The sequence below is a fragment of the Narcine bancroftii genome, chromosome 7 (genome assembly GCF_036971445.1).
Source record: "Narcine bancroftii isolate sNarBan1 chromosome 7, sNarBan1.hap1, whole genome shotgun sequence".
NCBI lineage: Eukaryota > Metazoa > Chordata > Chondrichthyes > Torpediniformes > Narcinidae > Narcine > Narcine bancroftii.
Genome location: NC_091475.1, coordinates 6,722,173 through 6,738,064, shown reverse-complemented (window position 1 = coordinate 6,738,064; position 15,892 = coordinate 6,722,173). Strand labels below are relative to the sequence as shown.

At 41.2% G+C, this 15,892-nt stretch overlaps 2 protein-coding genes across 4 annotated transcripts in view; one reads left to right on the top strand and one right to left on the bottom strand.

Annotated features, from left to right (window-relative positions):
• Positions 1 to 15,892, top strand: part of cmss1 (cms1 ribosomal small subunit homolog) — a 222,481-nt gene that overhangs the window by 153,216 nt on the left and 53,373 nt on the right. The gene's annotated exons all lie outside the window — the stretch shown is intronic.
• The window catches only part of filip1l (filamin A interacting protein 1-like), a 154,900-nt gene that overhangs the window by 125,588 nt on the left and 13,420 nt on the right, over positions 1 to 15,892 (bottom strand). The gene's annotated exons all lie outside the window — the stretch shown is intronic.

The following is a 15,892-nucleotide window of genomic DNA, read 5'->3' as shown; positions in this document are numbered from 1 at the left end:
TGTTATGTCTTGCTTGAGTTTGGAGAAAATTAGATCTAGTGTTAAAGAGACCATGGTTGAATTGGACAAAATATGGTGCCCATTCATGGAGTTTTATCATAATTTGATGACTTAGGCAGGGCTGCTCTGGGGGGGTTCCTATCTGATGTCCGCGAGCTGATACTCGATTCTTTACAATGTATTTGCTGGTGACTGCGTTTACTGAGAGGGGTTAGATTAGTATGGGGGGGGAGTTTCCTTTTTTAAAAATCTCTTCTTATTTTTGTTTTTTCTGCAACTAGAAGAGATTCGTCTATGTAGATAATCACTACGTTTATCTCTGTATTAGAATGTGAGGTGAAATTCTCCAAAGATTTTTCACTTTTTGAGAATTATATAAGACAATGTATAATAGATATGTGACCCATATTCTGTATTGCATTAAACAAAAGCCATACAATTAATTAATATCTTAACCATATATACATGTTATATTTCTCTCTATCAAATTAATAAAAATATTTAAAAAAGAGAAGGCAGTGGAAGAAATTTCAAAGTAATTTTCCAAATGGAATTACGGTTATGCTTTAAATGGAAAGAAGCTACAGAGGTTTAATGTCGAAGAGCATGGTGTGGAGTTATTTGAACAGTATTTTAAAGAGTTGGGGCAGACATGGGCCAAATGGCCTCTTTCTTTGATCCATAATTTTATGAGCAGTATTTTTTAAATTAAAACTCGAATCAACAATAGTTATTTGTTCAAATAAAAGAGCAAACCATGGGAATTACACATCAAAAGTACATTATTGGCTGTAAAGTCATTTGTGATTTTCTGAATTTGTAGGCACAATGTAATTTTGATTTTTTTTTACGGTGATGTTTGTTTTAAATTAGTTTGGAGCAACCATTGGTTCTGGATGGATTTTGAAGTGATTTAAAGCAGCTACAAATTTAAGAAATAACTCCTATTCACTGAGTGTCTGTTGATCTAAAAAAAATTCAATATTCTGCAAGTAATCAATTGCAGAAACGAAAGACTTTGTTTCAGAGCTGATGCGGTATTTGTTCTTCTCTGTCCCATATTGAAAGGATTTATTTTGTATTTGGTGGGGTAATGAGTTAAAGAGGTTGTTTCAAATGTGCTGTCAACCTGCTTACACGTTTATAAATCCTGATGTCATCCCCTACCAATTAAATTGATGCATTCCATATGTAGGATTTCATCTTTCGAAGTCCATGGCTTCAGTAACCCAGAGGGGTAGTTATCAATGGGACAGGCAGCTGGAGAAATTAAAGGTGATATTGTTTTGAACAATATTGCATCCTTGGTAAATAGAAATTCATGAAATGTGTATTATGGACAGAATCCTTTTAAAATAAAAAAATCAATTAATTTCTGTTGGTAATTTTGAGTATTTATCTCTTAGGATAGGAAGCACCTTATAAGATTCTGTACATTTATCACTATCTCCATATACTATTTTCAGAAACAAATATTTCCACGTGTTTCTTTTCTAAAATTTGTGGATGTATAATTTTCCTTTGCAACTCCAGATCTGCATTTCTATGACTTATGAAATGCTCCAGGCCCACTCATAATGCCATCTTAGTTTGGCCCACTGGAATGTATTTTATTCCTTCCCCTTCCCTCCTCAACCCCTCCCTCACTCCTCACTCTCTCCTTTCCCCCACTTCCCCTCCCCCTCTCCCCCTCCCCCTCCCCCCTCTCCCCTCCCCCTCTTCCCCTCCCCCTCTTCCCCTCCCCCCTCTTCCTCTCCCCCCTCTTCCCCTCCCCCCTCTTCCTCTCCCCCCTCTTCCCCTCCCCCCTTCCCCTCCCCCCTTCCCCTCCCCCCTCTTCCCCTCCCCCCTCTTCCCCTCCTCCCTCTTCCCCTTCCCTTTGTTTAAAAATTTGAAAATTTTAGACATACAGCACGGTTAACAGGCCATTTCAGCCCTCAAGTCTGTGGTACATAACTTACACCCAATTAGCCTACACCCCCAGTACATTTCAAACAGTGGGAGGAAATGGAGCCCCCAGGGAAAACCCATGCAGATTCGGGGAGAACATGCAAATTCCTAACAGCGCGGGATTTGAACCCCAATCCTGATTGCTGGTGCTGTGAAGGCATTGCACTAACTGCTATTACCAACTGTGCCATCCCTCCCCACTTTTAGCCCTCCCCTGCTTTCGTCCAGCCTCTTGCTGCCCTTGTCCTCGTTGCTTTTTCAATATCATTACCAAATCTCCATGAACTCCTGAGGAAGTAGAGACTCTGATGTGCTTTCTCTAAGATTACTTTAGTGTGTTGGGTCCGGGAAAGGTCCAGGAATTAAAATTTGCTCACCCTCTCTACATCTGATCCCGCAATGATCTCTGGCTTTGCACAATCAGCTCCTTGGTTTTGGTGACATTGAGTGTGGGGTTACTGTTGGTGCACCATTCAGCCAAGTTTTCAATCTCCCTCCAGTACGCTGACTCATTCCCCTTTTTATACAACCCAGTTATGTGGTATCGTCAACAACTTTGTACATGGTGCTGTCGTACTGAGTCACACAGTCATGAGTGTAAAGTGAATAGAGCAGGAAGCTAAGAACACAGCCCTGTGGTGCTCCAGTACTGATGGAGTTAGTGGAGATGTTCTTACCAATCCCCACTGATTGCAGTTTGGAAGTGAGGAAATCCAGGATCCAATTACACAGTAGGGAACTTAGTCCCAGGTCTTGGAATTTGCTGATAAGATTTGAGGGGATGATGATGTTGAATGTCAATCTATAGTCAATAAAGAATCAATGAGATGGCAACAGCTGTGGACCTTTTGCTGTGGTAGGCAAATTGGAATGGATCCATGTTGTCGCTCAGACAGGAACTGATATACTTCAATACCTCCCACAAAACACTTCGTTATGAATGTGAGTTCCCCTGGTCAGTAGCCATTAAGCCAAGTTACCTCACTCTTGGGTCACAAGTACAATTGAGGTCTGTTTTGAAATGCGTGAGATGTTGAAGACGTCCATGAATACTTTAGCAAGTTGGTCAGGACAGGTTTTCAGTCCTTAGCCGGGCACTCCATCGAGACTGGATGGTTTCCGTGGATTCACTCTCCTGAAGGCAGCCTGCACGTCATCCTCCGATTCTGACAGTAGAGGATCATCAGGAGATATGAAGTGAACAGTGATTCTTCCTTGTTCTGGTGGTCAAAATGGGCATAGAAGGCACTGAACTCATCTGGGAGTGAAGCTTTGCTGCTTCCTACTGCACCGGATTTAGTTTTGTAGCAGGCTGTTGGGTATCCATCGTAGTTTCCATTCTCGTCTGGAATCGCCATTTTGCCTGGGAGATGGCTTTTTGTAGGTCCTACCTGCTCCTTGAGCAGTGTTCTGGATCTCTGGACTTGAATGCCTGTAGTCTGGCTGTCAGCAGGTTCTAGATTTCATTGTTCATCCAGGGCTTCAGGTTGGGGGAAATCCCTGAACGATTTGGTGGGGACGCATTTGTCCACAGCTGTTTGGATAAAGCCTGTAATGGTCCTGGTGCAAACATTCAGACCTTCAGCGGAGTTCGTGAACACTGCCTAATGCATTGTCTTGAGGCATTTCTGTAACTGTTCTTCAGCCTCATGCAACCATCTTCTGTCCTGATCTCTGGAGCCTCTCTTTTTTAGCTCTGTCTGTCTGAAGGCAGAAGGAGCACAGCCACGTCTTGTTCCTGTTGAGATGTGGCTTGTTCTTCGTGCACCATTTTATGACCTTTTCAACCTCCTCTCTGCAATGCGACTTATGAGGCCAACTACTGTTGTATCATCCACAAATAATATGATTCTGTTGTAGCTGAGTCTGGTCGTGCAGTTGAGGGTCAGCAGCGTGAACAGTAGTGGGCTGAGCAAACAACCCTGAGGTGCACCAATGGGGCTGATGGGGATTGAGGATTTGGTGTCAACCCAGACAGACGGTGATCACTTCATCCTCTTCCAACTAAAAGCATGACCCAACACTGTCCTCTCAAACTCTCCTCCCAGACAATTGTTGTCCAAGTTGTTACATTTTCACCATCTAGATGATTGGAGTTTAAATTTTTTTTAAACTGTTAAAAACTTTGTAACTTTGCCATCAGTTCAGTGAACTGTTGCCCACTTGCTTGTGCCTCAGTGAACAGTTTGACCCTGAGATTTAAATGGTTAATTTTCTTCTGATCCTCTATATATAGAGCAGCACAACTGACAGAATTTTAGGAATTGCATTTGTGTTTTGCTGAGAGTTTTCAAGCAAGAAATTTCCGTCCTTGCATGAAGTCAAGTGCAAGCATTTTGTCCAAACAAGTATATTTTAATGCACTGGGCAAAAATAAATTATGTGACTAATGATCTCATCCAGGACCTATCTGGATAATTTATTATCTGCATTAAAATAATTATGATGTTTGCCGATAAAAGTGGAGTGTGCAAAATTATACATTGCTTGGAAGAATATATCAACAGTTGGGGAGAATTTTTTTATCCTCATTTTCCAATGATTCTGTGCTCGAACCTATATATTAACCACTTATAACTTCAAAGGAAACTAGTCTGCCTAATTGATAACTGCTTCGAGGAGGAACCACTAACTTAACCCTGTATCTTCCATCACTTCATCGTTTATTCCTGCACTCCTTTGAACATTTCTCCCAAACATTCTCTGGCGAAAAATTTAATACCGTTAAAGTCATCCGCATGGTGTTATTCTTTAAACCTTCTCCAATTTGCGTAATTGATTCTTGAACCAGAAAAGTATCCCCTATTTACTTGAGACCCTTGTACATTTTGAAAGTCCCTCAAGTCTCCTTTCGTCTTGACCATTAGTACAAATAGTCCAAAGGGAGTGCTATGCCATTGGACACATTGTTGTCCAGATGGGATGTTGTGCGAAGTGGAGTCTGCTCCCTAAGCCCTACTTTTAAGAAGAGAGGGAGTATCACTGAGCCAAATTTTACCTCTCCAGCATCATCTTGAGTAAATTGTCTTCTGCATGCACCATACTTTCTACTTAACAACTATGTTTGTGGTTTGGAAAATAACTTAATTGCAAAATATTTTTGGGGGACATCTTGAGGCTGGAAGGTGCAAGATGACTGCACGTCTTTTGTTCTCTTGAGTATATTGGGGGTCTCTCTATGATGCTTTCTCTGGTCCAAGACCTTTGTAGAATGGGGCCTCAAACCACACACAGTCAGAAAAATGGTCACTTAGCCAAGGTAGGTAAAGGATAGCCTGAGGTTATTGAACTGAAATTGACTGCTCAGTTGCATCAGTTGGTTCATACAGCTTCTAAGAAGGCACCCAATGGATGTGCCTCAAAGAAGGCACTTCTTGGTGGCCCCGATAACACAGCAGTTAGTGCAACACTATTGCAGCACCAGTGACCCTGGTTTGAATCTGGTGCTGTCTGTGAGGAGTTTATAAGTTTTCCCTGTGACCTTTGTGGGCTTTCTCAGGGTGCTCGGCTTTCCTCCCATTCTCTGAAACGTACAGGGTTTGTAGGGTGCTGGTGTAATTGGGCAGCAATGATTTTGTGGGCTGGAAGGGCCTTTCTACCATGCTGAACCTTTAAAATAAAATAGCGAAAATTAGGAGGACATTGGTCGTGTTTCAACTGCATAAAGATGTCTTCTATTTTTATGAACAATGTTTATTCAGGACAAGCTTGAGGACTCTATAATCATTTTCATTTTATAGTGAAACATTAAATTTGAACTCTGACTCCTTGGTCAACTCTGAATGCATGCATCTTGACAAATGTCCCAAAATGCTATGAATTGTGGCCACTGTTTTAATGTTGAAGCATGTGTGTCAATTGGCACACAGCAATCTTCCAGTGTAACGGTGTGATAATCAGGCAAGTGTTGGTGATACAGACGTGCAAATAGCTGGAAATTTTCAGCATGTCAGGCTGTATCAGGAAAGAAAAACTAGAGTTGTGACAAAGGGTCTTTCGCCTGAAACGATCTCTTGTTTCTCATTCCACAATGGTGCTGATTGTGTCCAGAAATATCTGATCTTGTTTCAAATTTCCAACATCTGCAGTTTCTGATTTACAATCTCTTTGGTGATGTTGGCTAAAATTGCTGCAAGGTAATTGCCCTATACTTCAAAATAGTGACAAGGACTCTTGGATCCGCCTGAGAGATTATTCCGTCACGTCACAGAAATAATCTTTGGCGCTTCTGAAAAGTGACTAAAATTGAAAATGAGTGAGATGACATAGTTTGGAATGCAAATTTAATCTGTACATATTAAGAGAACTACTCCGAAAAAAAATTATATTGGGAGAATTTATTTGCAAATCATTGGTTCTCGGATTCCTTTGGACATGAAATGAAGCAAAAATAGGTGCTTGAGGTCGGGGAGTTTTTTTAAAAAAAGATCGAATCGGCAGATGCATACAGGCAGTGTTTTTTTTAAAGACCAACAGAGGAAACAAAGTCCATGCTTTTAAGGATCTTACATCATCACAGATTTTTAATTGGTCTCAACCACACTTTAAATTACCTCAATCATATTGCAAATTTTTGATTATTGTTTCAAGTTATTTTCTCTGTTCTATTAATGTCCAAAAATTATTGCTTTGAATTGCAATATGCACTATTGGGTTTAAAGAAAAACCCAAAAAAGTACTCTTTGAGTATTAGTATAAGTTATATAACTACTAGTTTCTCCTCATTTTTATGCCTGGGTTGATTTAATTATTACAAACCATGTTTTATTTATGGCTGGAGAGCCTTGGATTTTTGCATTATTCATTACAATCATTCTGATTTTGGAAGTTGTAGCTTTCCCCCCTTCTTCACTTCCTGAAAATTATACCTGATTTCTTCTCGGTGGCTTTGCTGGTGGAAGCACCTATCCTGATGTACAGAAGATGAATTTTCACAATTAATTTATCACTTCAGCGTAATCACTCAGAAGTAATTAGCTGCAGAGCATGTGGGATGATTTGAGGACATAAGAGTTTTATGAACACCAAGTCCTTCTTATTAAGGTTTTGTAAGTTTGCACATCCCACGGACAATTAACACATGACTAAGGCCCTTACCTTTGTATCCTATAGCGCCCTCAAATTTACAATCTTTGTGCTTGCCCTTTACCATCCCCTCTGGCCTTCCCTCTCAGAGATGGAATGCTCGGTCCTCAGTGAGGCCTTACCTTTGTCCCCCCCGCCCACTCCTTAATAAGTTCCGTGCAGCCCCGGATGCCGAGCTCGTCTCCCATCGTCTCCATCTCCACAATCACTTCCCAAGCATGACTCTCCACCTCCCCAGTCAAGAGTCCTTCTCCCGCTTTGTCTTTTTCCTCCTCTTGAACACCTCATCAGGGCTAGCTGCCCAATATGGATCCTTTTATTTCCAATTGCTGCTGAGACATTAACTGTCTCAATTTCATCACTCCCCTCTCTTATTCTGATCTCACCTCCTTCGATAACTCTGCCTCTCACTTTCTCCGCAACAATCGCAGCCTCACTATCTGACCCACAGATAAGAGTGGTGCTGTTGTGGTTTGGTGTACTGGCCTCTACCTTGCTGAGGCCAAACGTCACCTCTCAGATACCTCCTCTTACTTATCTCTTCTGCATGACCCCACCACCGAACATCAAGCCACTGTCTCCAGTACTATCTCTAACCACATCACCTCTGGTCAGCTCCCTCCCATGGCCTCCAACTTCACTATTTCCCATCCATGCACTGCGTGATTCTACCTCCTACCCAAGATACACAAACCTAATTATTCAGGTTGACCCATGGTTTCCGCATGCTCCTGCCCCAGTGAACTAGTATCATCTTATCTCGACTCCATTTTTTTCTTCCGTTGTCCAATTCCTCCCTTCCACGATGCCTCACAAGCCCTCCATCTCTTCAATGACTTCCAATTCCCTGAACTTGACTGCCTCATTTTGGCATACAATTTCTTTACCTTCCCATCCCTCATACAGAAGGTCTCAAAGCCCTCCTCTGCCTGGCAGAACTTGTTCTCACGCGTAATAACTTCTCCTTTGACTCAACCCACTTTCTCCAAATCAAAGGAGTAGCCTTGGGTACCCTGCATGGGTCCCAGCTATGCCTGCCTGTTTGTGGGCTTTGTGGAGCAATCCATGCTGCAAGCCGACACAGGCAATATTCCTCCACTATATTGACGACTACATTGGTGCTGCCTCATGCAGTCGTGATGAGCTTGTCAACTTCGTTCACTTTGATGCTAATTTTCACCCCAACCTCAAATTCACTTGGTCCATCTCTGGCGACACCTTCCCCTTTCCTGATCACTCTGTCTTCATGTCGGGAGACAAGCTTTCTACATTTTTTATAAATCCACTAACTCCCATCACTACCTCGACAATATTTCTTCACACCAGGTTCCCTACAAGGATTCTATTCCTTTCTCTCAATTTCTCCATTTATAAGGTGATGAAGAGCTTAAGCCTGAAACACTGTACTTTATAGAACAAAGATAAAGAAACAAAACCAATGTTTGACCTGCTAAGTTTCTCCAGCATTGTTTTATTTTAACACCATCATTCTCTATAAAGCACTGCCTGTTTTTTGGTCGCGAGCTGTCTCTGTTCACATTGCTGCACCTTGTGAATTCAGAAATGGTGTCAAAACAGATGATCATCAAACACAACTTCTTTTCAAATGTTTAAGCCAGTCGTTCTCAACTTTTTTTCTTTCCACTCACATACCACTTTAAGCCATCCCTTACTAAACACAGAGCACTGGTGGCATAGGGAACCACTGCTCTAAACTCGATTGTTACTGAAATATTTTGTTTGAGAAAAATTGTCATTGGCTCATTTCCTTTGGAGGTCAGAAACCGTGCACATAACGCGTCAATGAGGTACGATTAAAACAGTGGTTTTCAAACTTTTTCTTCCCATCGACATGCCACCTTAAGCAATCCCTTACTAATCACAGAGCACCGATGGCATAGGGACTAATTAAAGTGGTATGTGAGTGGAAAGAAAAAAGGTTGAGAACCACTGGTTTAAACATATGAAAAGATGGGTTTGATGGCCATCTACTTTCATTGACTGTTTTCACACCACTTCTGAATTCACAGTGTAAACAGAGACAGCTCGTGACCAAAAAAACAGGCAGCACACAACTTGTTACCATTGACCTGGAAACATTTATTTGGACAGTGATTGGTTATTCAATTCAAAATAAAATATTTGGGGCTAGAAATTAATTTATATGCACCTCCAAATAAAGCAATCTACTGCACTTTACTGAGTGCCTTCGGACATTTTATCATCTCAGTTTTCTGCTGGGTTTTTGTTCTTCCTAGCACTTATTTTACATGACAAATTCCCCAACCCCATCTCAAAAAAAAACCCCATCAGTGCAAATAATAAAATTTGATTGTAGTGAGTCTATGAAATAGTTCATAATTACTCTTCAAGTACTGTATTTTCATACATATAACATGCAGAAAATCATAAATTGTGTAAAAATATTTTGTTTAACATGCACACGTATATAACGTGCAAGTTTAGTATTCTAAATTCAAACAGGCAAAAGCATTTTTTAAATGGGACCTGAAACAAAGCACATACCAGTATCTGCCACAGTTAATCTCCTGCAATTAACACCCAATCAACTTCCCTCAGAGATATCAATCGCCCATTATATAGATGATATCCTGCTCCAACATATTAATGCGCTTTGGAGAGGAATCAATTAAATAGATCGCTTTTCAGAATTGAGGATTTTAATTCTAACGTTGTTTCAAGAGGCACTTGATATGTTAATCTCCTCCCTCAGGGATGGGTCTGGACGATTAACATTATAAGATATAGTGCCCTAGACAGTATAGCCTGTTTATAGGAATACCATGGCATTCAGTACAAAGAGATATTCCCAAGATCAAAATTTCCCACGCCTGCTATAAATTGTGCATGTCCTTTCATTGCCGCTATTACATTCTCATGCTCGCTATAATATTCCCATACTCGCTATAAAATGTCTTTCCCACGCCTGCTATACATTGTGCCCATTCTTTCTTTGTTGCTATTACATTCTCATACTCAATATAATCCCACTCCCGCTATAAATTACCAGTTCAACTTTCCCATTCCAGCTATTAATTGTGCACATTCTTTCAACATATAAAAAGGTTCTCATATGGTGCGCACACGCATATATCACGTGGTGAGTACTGGGTGGGAAACCATGCATTTTACGTGTGCATTATAGGTGTAAAAATACAGTAATTTACTGGTCCCATTTCCTTGACAACTGTTAGTGATAGGACCAATTATTAAATTGCATCCTTTGTCCCTGCTGGGAAGAGTGATCTCATATGACCTGAAGCATAACCTCATGTAAAACTTGACTGCTCATGCAACCTGAGATCTCTGCCATTTTGATTGGCCAGACTCCATGTTTGCATGCATGATGTGCTTCCCCAATTCAAAGACTCCAGTTTTGCCCTCACATAGACCTCCCTGGAAAATATCTGCTGGCAGTGCTAGGTTATTGCCCGAGTGTCTCTACATTCTGAATAAGGAACATGTCATATGTATCGTAGCTTTCTTGACCAGAATCCTCAGACTCCTGGCGTCATTGACACAACTCTCTCCCATCATTGCTGCATCCATTTATTCACTGACATTTATTCTTTTATTGAAATAGTGCTGCTTGGAAAGTTAAATGTTAACGTTAAAGAATGCCTCTCTTGGGTTGGATTCTATCGTGGAGCACTGAAAACACGTCAGCAAGTAATTTTGGCCTAAAATGGACAGTGTTTAGATAAGGAAAGATAGTAAAGCTGTTTTGTTCATTTTTTATATTTTTAAATTTAGCACAGTAACAGGCCCTCCCGGCCCTTGGGCCCGTGCCGCCCACATATTCCAATTAACCAACAAACGATGTACGTTTTGAAAGGTGGGAGGAAACCGGCGCACCCAAAGGAAACCCACGCAGACGTGGGGAGAACATACAAACTCCATACAGACAGCGCTGGATTCGAACCCGGGTCGCTGGCGCTGTAATAGCGTTGCGCTAACCACAGTGCTAAGTGAGCCGCCCATCTTCAATTTAAAACGATTGCTATTGATCAGGTTTTAAATACTGTCAATGCCAAAAAAAATCAGCATGGAGCAATTTCAGGGCTTGATGTTTATCTGAATAATTTATTTTCACTGCATTTTTCAATTGTGCCTAGGGGAATTTTGTGGCCTTTGCTCTAATTGTTTGTGATCATATCAGGCTAAATTTAAGATCAATATTTTACTGCTGTTATCATTAAGCAAAATGAACAGTTGCAGTGGATTCGGGTCAATTTGTAACACCTGAGATATAACTTCCAACAAACTACAGTATTTATTATTTTATTTTGAGTTTCAAATTTTCATGGCCAAATATTTCTGTTTGCAGGTAATATGGTCTTTAATTTGTAACAGACTTCAAAATGGATATATTAATCTCTGAACTAATAGTTAATATTTCACGTTAGCCACATCGGTACTGTCAATGAGATTACACTTGATTTAATAACCATTGCCTCCAACCTTTTAGATCCTCCGATGCAGTGCCAGAACTTTTTATTTTCCAATTTCTATATTTTTGTTATCTGCGTAGATTTCATATTTTGCACAGTATTCTAGCAGCATCTACTGGAAGGAATTGAAAATTGTGATGGTAACAGGGGTTCAGTAAATTGCATGGAAAGACTTTGTTTCAATCCTTACTCTGCCCCTTTCTCTGTTTTTCTGATGCATTGAAGAAAGTGTTTCTCATTCTCATTCAAAGCTTCACCATGACTTTTGTAGCTGATTTTTGCCACCCCCGAATTCAATTTTACTTTGTCCTTCTCTGATTCTTCTCCCCCCCCCCCCCCCCACAACGCCCTTTCCTGGATTTCTCTTGATCAGCAAGCCTCCTTTTGGTTTTTGCCTCAGTATTAGCGCTGGCCTGCAATTCACTACACTTCCATGTCCCTTTGTTCCTTTTTTCTCTCTGATTGCCCCAATTATTCTATCAATGAGACAGCTCTGTAAATAAATAGAACCACCAGTCATCCCAGTGGAAACATTCCTTTTGTGTTCTACATCACTCCCCATTCCCTCAAATTAATTTGATTTCTCACATTTCAAGTTCTGATAAAGGTTCATCAATCAGAAACTTTAATGTCAAACAGAGGGGCACAGGTCCTTCATCCCACCACGTCTGTGCTAATCATGAAGCCAATCTACTAATCCCATCTCTGTCGGTTCACGATGTGTATCCCTATTTCCTGCCTGTTCACGTGTCTATCTTAAAGGCCTCCTAAATGTTGCTATTGAACCTGGTTCCATCTTTCTTTCCACAGATGTTGCCGAACCTAATGATGGTTTCCAGAACTTGCCACTCGGTTCCAATAAAATAATTTTGGTGAATATCTATACAAAATCTGAAAATATTTTTACTCAGAATTAAAATCTATGGATCATGGTAAAACCAAATGTTCCATTAGTATATTGTTGCATCATTGTGAGGCTCACATCTGTGCTGAATGTGTGATCGACAAAATATAAGGGCCTGGATTTTAGTATAAGATGTTGTGCGGTCACACAAGTGCGGTGAAAAAGTTCATTTTGTGGGGATAAATCTTTAGGCTTAGTAATTGGCAATTTTGGGTTGAAAAATCTCAAGTATATCCAGTTATTTTCCCTTGCCACCTTCAGATCGATTAATAAAGCAAAGATGTCTCAGAATAAGAGGAATAAAAGCAAGGACGAGCCTTCCACAAGTGATATCCAGATATCGTCACCTTCATTTATCGTTCATACCATGCTCGCACGGTAAAGATGAGATAACAATGATATTAGAAACAGATTGCCCATCTTCGTCTGAGGCGCGCAATATCACCTCAGACTGTGACTTCTTAGAGTATTGAAAAGCTGTATTCTTTAACATTCACCTTCCTTTTCTTTAAAAGAAAGCTAAATGTTCACTGGAGTTAAATTGCAGTTAAGCCTCTGTGATTCAGAGTTAACAACCTGAATTCCTGAATGATCAGTGAGTAAATTTTCAGTGGAGCATGTTTTCCAGTTCTCTCATTCTTGAAATTGAAATCATCCCTTGCATTGAAGCTTGGCCTGGTCATTCACGGCCACAGAACTTCCCCCAGACGTCTTGGACCAGACTGTGCTGCTGGATCCGGGAGGGGATGTTGAGGGGGTGGGTCTGGACCCGTGCAACCCCCTACTCACCTCAATCCATTCATGCACACATTGCTCCTTTCTGAGGAGTGGGGTATCCTCCTCTCAAACCCCACAAACTGACTGAAAGGAACCATCATCATCCCATGGGAAGGATACCCAGAAGAAGAAGAATTGAAGAGGAAATAATTAGGGATTTATAAATAACTCATGAAAGGAACTTGCAAGAAAATCACAGATGAACTGTTTAGAAAGGAGAAAATGCATAGATTTGGCAACTCTGAGTCTGTTATGTTTTGAAAAAAGCAGGTGTTTCATGTGTTTCTTAAAATATAGTTTCTTTAGAAATCTATTTGATCAAAAGTAGCATAATGATATTTTAACTAATATCAACAATACATTTCTCAGGTCATGCCATCTGTCCACTTGTATTGAAAATAGTAAAGCTATATCCTGTCTTCAGCTTTACTGCCCTCTAACTTGCTGTACTGATTCTGGTAGCTGAAATTCTCTTATTGTACATATTTGTCTAACATATTGACTTTCTAAATAGAAAGTGGTTTTTAGATCTATTAATCAAGACCATCCATCCATCAACTAATAATCATGGTAACAATGGAAAATCATCTCTGAACAATTTGTAAAAAGCCAAATCTATTGTGGTTGGACTTGACATTAAACCAAGATGCCATCTGCCCCTTCAAAGAATAGGATTATTGGAAAAGCAGGGGAAATCTCCCTGAAGTTTTGCCCAGCATTGGATTCATACCTCATACAAAGGAATATTGTGTGGTAGTTGGAAGTCAACCATCTCAGCAAGAGGATATCCCTGCAGGAGTTCTTTGGGGCAGTATCCCAGGCCCAAACATCTTCAGCCACTTCAATGATACCCTTCCTCAAATCATAAGTTCAGAAGTGGGGAGGTTTACGGACAAATGCGCATTGTTTAAGCGCTATTTGGACCTCCTTATCATGAATCAGTCCACAACCAAATGCAGCAAGATCTGAACAATATCAAAGCCACGACTGATAGGTGGAAAGTAACACTCACACCACGCAAGTGCCAGACAATGATGACATCCAGCAGGATAAAATCCAGCAATCATCCCTTGACTTGCACTGGTATTACCATCCATGAATCCCCTGCTATCAACATCCTGAGGATTATCAGTTCAGATACTGAACTGGAGAAGCCACATACACAATTTGGCAACAAGAGCAGATCAGAGACTAGGAATCCAGCAGGAAGTAACTTGCCTCCTATCTGTCCACCATCAATGAGGCTCAAGTTCGGAGGGTGATGAAATACTCTCCACTTTCCCAGATGACTGCAGCTTCAACAAAACTCAAGAAACTCACCCCCTATGTAGGGCATAGCAGCTAACTCAATGGGCATCCCATCTGCTGCTATTCACTTACTCCACCACCAATGCACAGATGCAGCAGTTCTTCTCACTTCTACAGGATACATCGTGCAATTTGCTAAATCTTCATAGACAGCACCTTCTAAATCTGTGGCATCTACCAGCCAGAAGGACAAGGGCATCAAAAACATGCAAATAATTTCAAGAAATTGCCCAAATTTCACAGACCAGAATCAGTGAGGATTGGTAAAAATATCTCTGCAATCTTCTTCATCAGTGCCAGAGCATCACAGGACTGGGTTCTTAGCTCCCTGCTCTGCACGCTATACACCTATGGCAGTGTGGCCTGGTACAACAACAAAATCATCTACAAATTCCCTGACCTACAGTAGTGGGTTGTATAAAAAGGAGCGATGAGTCAGCTTACAAGAGGGGGATTGAACACTTGTGTCATGCTGCACCCACAGCACTTTGCACTCAACGCCGCCAACACCAAGGAGTTGATTGTTGACGAGGAAGGGAAACCCAGAGATCAACGATCCAGTGATCATTGGGGTATCAGAGGTGGAGAAGGTGAGCAAAATTAAATTCCTGGGAGTCTCAGAGGATCTTTCCTGGATCCAACACACAAATGGCATCAGCGCCTCTACTTCCTCAGGAGTTGAGGAAGTTTGGTATGAGATCAGAAACCCTGGAAAATTTCTATAGATGTGTGGTGGAAAGTGTGCTGATCGGCTTCATCACGGTCTGGTTTGAGGACACCAATACCCCTGAGCGTAAAGCCCTTGAAAAGGTAGTGTACACTGCCCAGGACATTGGGTAAAGGTTCCATTATTGTCATGTAATACTACATTTATAATGTAACATAAATGAAATTCTTTAACTTTTGTCCACCATAAGGCAGACAGAATCACCCCTTGTCCAGTGCCCCTCACAGAAGCCTACAGCACCTGGTGTTCCTCGGCAGTCTCCCCTCCAAGTACTGACCAGGCCTGCTTAGCTTCCGAGATCAGACAATCTAAGGCATATTCAGGCTACTAGCCTTCGACAGGTAAAACCGTCCCCACCATTGAGAACATCTCTGTTCAATCCGTCAGAGAGCAGCAACAATCATCAAGGATCCACACCACCCAACACATGCTCTGTTCTCGCTGCTCCCATCAGGAAAGAGGTGTAGGTGCCACAAGACTCGCACCACCAGGTTCGGGAACAGCTGCTCCCCCTCCACCGTCTGACCCCTCAACAACAAACTCAATCGGTGACCCATTTAAGGACTCTTACTTTGGCACTTTATTGATTTTTTTCTCTCTGTGTTGCACAGTCATTTTACATTTCGTTAACTTGTTTACATGTGTACGTTAAGTACAGCTTTTTTTTTTGGC